General features: G+C 49.0%; 1 protein-coding gene across 1 annotated transcript in view; it reads left to right on the top strand.

Annotated features, from left to right (window-relative positions):
- Nucleotides 1-238: 238 nt before the first annotated feature.
- Nucleotides 239-6,915, top strand: part of LOC125957539 (GTP-binding protein Di-Ras1) — a 30,886-nt gene continuing 24,209 nt past the window's right edge. The window contains exons 1-2 of the mRNA XM_049690315.1: nt 239-338; nt 1,336-1,753. The gene's annotated coding sequence lies outside the window, so the exon portion shown is untranslated. The remainder of the gene's footprint in view (nt 339-1,335; nt 1,754-6,915) is intronic.

Here is a 6,915-nt window from a genome sequence, read left to right as displayed (position 1 = left end):
GGTGATATTGTGATGGCCCCGAACAGGAACTGCCGGCGAACGGTGCCGGAGCGAACAGCTCGTGTACCAGGTCGTGTAGCCAGGATAGCCGAAATGAGCCGGGGGGTCGGTCGGTGTTCGTCTGCTTCGTCGGAGTCGTCGACGTAGCAGCCGCGAAGCTGTGAAGAAGCGCCCTCGTCAGAGCATCCTACGACGCCGCAGCGAACGGTTCTCTATCTCTCGTCTCGGGTGTCTCGGATCGAGTGTTGCGTCCTCCGCGTGCTAAGCGTTCGATCAGAAGCACTCCAGTGGCAGTACTACCAGCAACAGCAACAGCAGCAGCAGCAGCAGCAGTGCTCGTAAGCCTCCGACCAGTTATAGTACCGTGTACCTTGTGCGCCTCTGTGTGTGTGTGTGTGTGTTTGTTGGGCGTTCTTTCTGGGGTTGAGCGTCCTCTTCTCTCGATGCTGGCGCTGACTGTCACTGCACTGGGGTGGTGGGACTGGGGGGCTCGTCGTGCCACGTAGCTGCGGTTTTGCTGTTGCGCCGCGTCGTTGGCCAGACACCAGACGACGCCAAACTTTCGCCATCCCCACCTCCTCCGCACCACCTTTCCTTCGTTTCGATTTTCACACCCTCTTTACCCCCGGAAGCAGGTTCTTAACCGCAAACTCCGCGTCGTCCTCCGCGGCACACTCCTTTCACGTCGTCCTTCTCCTCTGCTTTGTGATCACGTGCGTGCTCGTGCGTGGTATGTGTGTGCAGTTTGCGTGTTCTGTCCTCTCACAACAGACAACAGACCGTGGCGCATTGTTTGGGATTACAACAAAGAGGCAACGACGACAGAAGAAAAGCTGCGTGAAAAAAAATATGGAAAGGTTGACCTGGAGTGCATTCGCTTGACTGCGCGCAATGACAGAGAGGAGCGCCCTGTTATGTGTGTGTGTGCGTGTGTGTGCGTTGTGTAAAGTGTCCTTTTTTGGGTCATTCCGGGAAGAACGGTCGCTTGCTTTGGTCTCTGGGACTCCGGGAAATCTGCGAACCGATGGTGCGTGCCATACTGACATCGCTTTTGCATGCGCCTGTCTAGGGGTGGTGGTGGTGGTGGTAAAGACACCCGGCAACCGACCAGAAGTGTAGTAATTGCGGTTTTTGGTACTCTCTTTATGTGTCTCCCTCTCTCTCTCTCTCTCGCTATGACTTTCCTTCCACTTCCACTGCTCCGTCCTTTAGGTCGTCCTGGCGACCTTTTCGGTCGTCGTCGTAGTCGTCGTCGCCAGCGGGGAGGGGTTTCTGGTTGCATCGCAACCATCGGTGTGTGCTGTGGTTAATGCGCCGGGTTCTCTTCTCTTCCAGGATGCAACCATGTGTAGCGCGTATGTCCGGTATAGTAGTGTGTAGTGTGTCACGTCGTGTGTATAGCAAGTGACGGGGTGCTATCTGCGGCTAGAACCACACAGGGTGGAAGAGTAGTTAGTGTCTGTGTGTGTGCGTGTGTGTATGTGCGTGTGACGAACTACGGAATCCTCTGTAGTAGATAACAAAAGCCACACAACCGTTCGAGGGTGGCCGGTGTTGAGTGCAGAGTGTTCACCACGTACCGTACCAGTCAGTGCGTACGCTCGTGGTTGTGGTGCCTTGCGGCGTGATAAGCGTTGATATCAAACCACACACCAACCAACGGAACGAACAAACGAACGAACGAACGAACGAACGAAGAGTGAAGCAGCAACAGCGAAAGGTGAAGACCACACCACTCGGAATATCAGCGAATGTAAGTGAATTTCGTGGACCCGTTTTTCCATCCCGTTCTTTACAGCGGATTAGGGTGAGAAGGCCTACAAACGGCGGCGGTGGTCAGGGAGGCAACCGCTTCTCGCTTCTCGCTTCCGTGTCCGGAAAGGCGCACGGAGACGATTTGCTTTAACGAGTTGTGATTGGAAACCAATTAAAGGACCCTCGGTGTAGCGTTTTGATGAAACAGGGAAACAGGGAATGGGGGTATCGGAGTCGCAACACCACCACCAGGATACAGATTTATACGCAATTAGAGGAGAAGCCGGTGTTGGTGTTGTGTTCGTGTTCGCCTTCGATGCCGCCATCTCCTCTGCCGCTGATGGCTTAGCACTCCGTTTTGGATCCATAGAACCGAAGATGGAACGGTCCCATCTCAAGGGTGGGAGTGGAGTGGGTAGAATTGCTAATTTTTGGGCGCACGTAGTGTCGTCGTGATGAATATGGACAGGCTTTTGGCGTGTTCTTTCTTTTCACCGAAAATTACGGAGCCCCGGGTGCAATCCGTCAAAGCAATGGCGTGCCGTGGCGTGCCATGGCGTGGATAAGACGATCGGCCGGGGATGAGGGATGCGATCAATTATGCGTGCGGCGGTGCGACCGTTTGGTGGTAAACACTGCGCCACGCGACCAAACAAACAAAGAGATAAACTCCGCATCACAACCCCTCCTCGTTACCAACTCGGGTACTTCCCTTGTCCTGCGACAACATGTTTACAGTTTGGCAAAAGTAATTTTCATTTTTAATGGCCGCACGACGACTGGGGTCGGGTCACGGGACGAGCATGTCGAAAGGGAGCACCGGGCCGATGGTGGTGGTGGTGCCATTAAATCGTCGACACCTTTGTGTTTGCGAGTCACCCTGTGTGTGTGTGTGTGTGTGTATTTGGGTGTGTAATATTTGTCACAACACTCGGTGTTTCAGTTCTCGACCAATTCCGGGACTGCGAGAAAAGATGAAAGAGAAACGAACGAACGAATGGAGGCGCATGGTACCTCGATGGAGGCGCATGGTATCGTACCGTTTGAAGTACGTTTTCAATGGGAAGGGGGAACGTTTCCACTCATCACTACATGGAAGAGAGAAAGAGGAAGAGACAGAGAGACAGAGAGAAAGAGGCAGAAAAGCCACCAGTGGAGCATTATCGTAAGCGGTCTCAGGCATTAGTGACCATTTTGTTGCTCGCCCAAAATCACCGGAAGCGTACACGCTTACCCTTATGTGTGTACTCGGTGTGTGAGGAAGAAAGAGAGAGAAGGAGAAGAGAGAGAAGGGAAGATACTGGTGTAGAGCATGGTACGAGGCAGGACTATCAACCATTTGAGTTGATTTTGGCATCAAGACATCATCGAGAACATGAGAAACACATCTCAAACGTCAACGTCATCCCATGAGAGGGACCTACTGCAGACAACAAAGAGCAGCGAACGCATGCTGGTCAGTGTAGGGGGCTGGGCACCTTCCCCCTCCTCCTCCTCGGGGGGTCATCGTGTTTTGAGCCAAACATAAAGACCGAGCACGCGAATGCGGTTTTGACCGTTGGGAGCCATCATCCCTAAGCTTAACCCTAAGGGTGGTTGTTTTGCCGGTGAGCCCGTGATTGTGGAGGGTTTTTGGGCCATCCTTTGTCCCATTTCCACCGCCTCTGCGTGTATGTCATCATTAGCCATTCATGGCCGAATACCGATACCGATCGGAATAGCGTATCGCGACCCAGTCGCCAGATCATTTTGTGCCGCGTGCCGCAGAGATTGAGACTCCCCTCGCTGGTTTGGTTTGGTCTTTTTCCAAATTAAATTTTCCGGCTAACATTGCTTGCGCCTTGCGAGTAAAAGGAACGAACACAACAAGTATAACCATCGCTTGGCGTTGCTGAAGGCTTGTCTTTTCCGAACCGAAAACCGTACGGTACCCGGGTAAATCCTAGTCCTTAAGCAGGATTAGCATTTACATGTTTTAAAACACAGATCGTCTAACCTAGATGGGCTCAATACGGGGCCAGGAGGGAGGCTCTGTTGGTGTATTGAACATTCATATCGATCCAGATCCAAAAAAAACCGGAGGGGGAATTGTTATGATAAGAGCCGTTCGTTTGGAAGGCCCAGACAGATTTTATTATCTTATAACCAGGGAGTGGTCGCTAAAGGGGGGGGCAAGGAAAATGAAATAACGAAACGAAAATACGGGTGAACAAAAAAACTAAAACGTTTATCTTGGCTATCTTATCTTTCGAGCTCCTCGAAGGGGCAATAAAATAATGGTTGGAAGCAAACAAAAACGGTGTACGGAGTAAGAACTGGAGGGTGTTTCGATGCTGTATTCCCGTATTCCCGTAGGCCAGGCCAGACTGAACGAAGGCGGGAAGTAGAACGCAACGCAAGAAAGAGTTTTAAAATAATGCCAGCGCAGCACCCAAAACAGTTGGTTCACCATTTGTGCAATTGCCGGGGTATTGCCTGGTGGTCAGCCGCCGCTATTACCCAATTACAGTTAAACAGGCTCCATCTTCACCGAACCACCGAAGTACAAACGGTCCCATGGTATCTTCTGTGCTTTAATAAGTGGTTATTCATGTGCGCCGCCGGTCGGCCGGGCCGGGGAGTTTGTGTGTGTGTTTTTTTTTGTTTTTTTGTGAGTCCCTTTTCCAAAAAGGGAAAACTTCTCGTAAAGCGAAACACGAGTAAACGTGTCGAGAGCGCTATCAAGCGACAGATGAGCGTTCACAGGCAACGAGAAAACCTTAGACGTGTGTGTGTGTGTGCCAAGGACCATTTCACTGTTTTGGTTTTTGTTTTTGCACCCTTGGACGACGACGATGACAAATTACCTTGCCTTGTGTCAGTCAGTTGCTCTCGAGGCGGGGTACGGCTTAGGCCGAGAGTGTTTTTGAAAAGTTTGAAAAGCTCGGGGACATTTAAGAAGAATTCGGTTCTTTTTTGCTCGGTGGAAGGGTGAGGAGAAAGCGAAGGAAACGCGAAAGGAAACGCAGCAATGGCAAAACAACGCTCTCTTTATCTCTCTCTGTCGCTTTCACCCGTTTGAATGCCATTCCCAGGTGTTCACGGTGCACGGTGAATGTTGTTCCTGGGCGGATGTCGGACCATTTGCCTGGTTCTTGCTGGATTTGATGCTGCTGCAGCTGCTGTATCGTGATTTCTTCTGCCAACCAGTCAGCACAACGATGCTGCTACTGCTGTTCGGCGTCGAGTAAATTACAATCTGGCTCAGCGTTTCGCTCAGCAATGGCGTGGCGCAAATGCAAATTACTCCATCTGTGGACCACATCTCCCAGGGTGGGTACGCAGAGAGAGAAGAAGAAGACAGAGGTACGCTTAACTAGCACTGCGGGTGATTGTAGTGGGAAATGTTATGTAAAACAAAACAAAAAATCAGAAATGAAGGAAGGAAGCAATGAACGAACTGAGCTGGAAAGCCGGGGTAGGACGTAGAAGCTTGCATTTCGCGATGGCGTTCGCTAGAGAGGAGCTAAGATGGCTTATGCACTCGTACATGCACACACACATACAGAGAGAGTGGTACACCTTGCGGGCATAAATTACCAGCCAAACTCATTACTCATCACAATTTGTCCACCACTGAAGGGGGCATGTAATGGGAGCTATGCCGCACTAATTTGCTGAAGTGAAATGAGACAGACAGACAGACCGACTGACTGGCCGACGGACTGGCCAGTAGAGCAGCTGTTAATGCTGCACTTTACCTCCCCGGAGGGACGCACTAACAACTTCACGGTTATGGGTCATAGCATTGCCGTTTGCCAAGGAGAAGTTTGCTATGTAAACGTTCTGCAGCGCATAGGATTAGTGGAAGCAAGAAACGAAAACAGCGCGGCACTGGTGGGCTGTGTCTATTGTTTCGTCTAATAGTTGTTGATCTTAACTTTTGCCTATTTGCCTATATTGTTTTTAACGGATCGGAAAGGCTGTTAAACATCGAGTACACTTTAAACGCATTTAAGAGGCGGCCATGGTTAATACGGTTGAAAAAAGCTCATTTTTGAAGATTTTTGTTGATGAAACCAGTCAACTTTTTTTTTACCAAAAGTTCATATTAAACTACAGCTCAAGAATAATTTATTGTATTTTGTGGAAGATTTGTTAAAAAAAACTATGTACATGGCATTCCAATCTAGAAAGGCGAGTCTGCAAAAATGTGCTTTTTGCGATGCCCATCATAGCTTTCTGCTGGATTATTGGAAATATACAAATCAGTATTCTTTTGTTAGATTACATGTTTGTCGAGGTAACCGTGTCGAGTTTTTGTAAATTTCCCTAATTTTCGATTTTTGATAGGTTTTTGAAGATGAAAATGAAATGATTTTTCCATTTTTTTCCTCAAAAAACAAGTGTTAGACAATTTAAACAATAAATATTAACAATTTTTATGAAAACTTTCCGGGGCATCATCGGGGCAAATCGTGGCCAGATTAGGAGTGCAATTTCAAAATGTAAAAACAAAAATTGAATGAAAAAAGTTAAATACCATAGCCCTCGCCTCCCTTTTTAATGGCTGGCAGACTTTGCAGACTGGCAGTCCAGCAACAGGACATCGCGTTGCGTCAAAGTTTAATATTTGTGAAGCTAACACAAGGTTTATTTATAATTTACTTTTTTCGTGTCGCGCGCGCGTGTGTGTGTGCTTCGATATCGCTTTGTTTTACTCTTATGTGCCACTTGTCCGCGTCGAGTGACTCGAGCGCGAGTTGATTTGAGTTAGTAATGGAAGCGTAACGGAAGGAAACTTTTATAACTTGATTGAAGAAGTTGTGTGTGTGTGTGCGGCCATTCCCTTCAACAAACATTCCTGTCCGGGGGAGGGGTCGTGAATGATTGAAAAGATTCGAAGCACGGTGGACATGGGCTTCGAGGGTGACTGAAACGATGTATGTTCTCTCTCTGTTTCTTTTGAGACACTGTACGGACTCGACCGCCGTAACTTCCCAAAACATAAAAAAGAAGTCTTTTGATAGGAGGCAGGTACAATCCGGACCCCGGAATCGTAACTCGACTCCTGGTTCGGGTGAGTTACCGGTACGGAATGGTTTAAAATATTGCTCAGCTGCGCTATGATTTCATGGAAGAGATAAATTCAAAAGTGAAGCACCAACCGAGGCGGACGGT

Source organism: Anopheles darlingi, chromosome 3 (assembly GCF_943734745.1).
Source record: "Anopheles darlingi chromosome 3, idAnoDarlMG_H_01, whole genome shotgun sequence".
Classification (NCBI taxonomy): Eukaryota; Metazoa; Arthropoda; class Insecta; order Diptera; family Culicidae; genus Anopheles; species Anopheles darlingi.
This window is presented reverse-complemented; position numbering and strand designations above follow the sequence as displayed.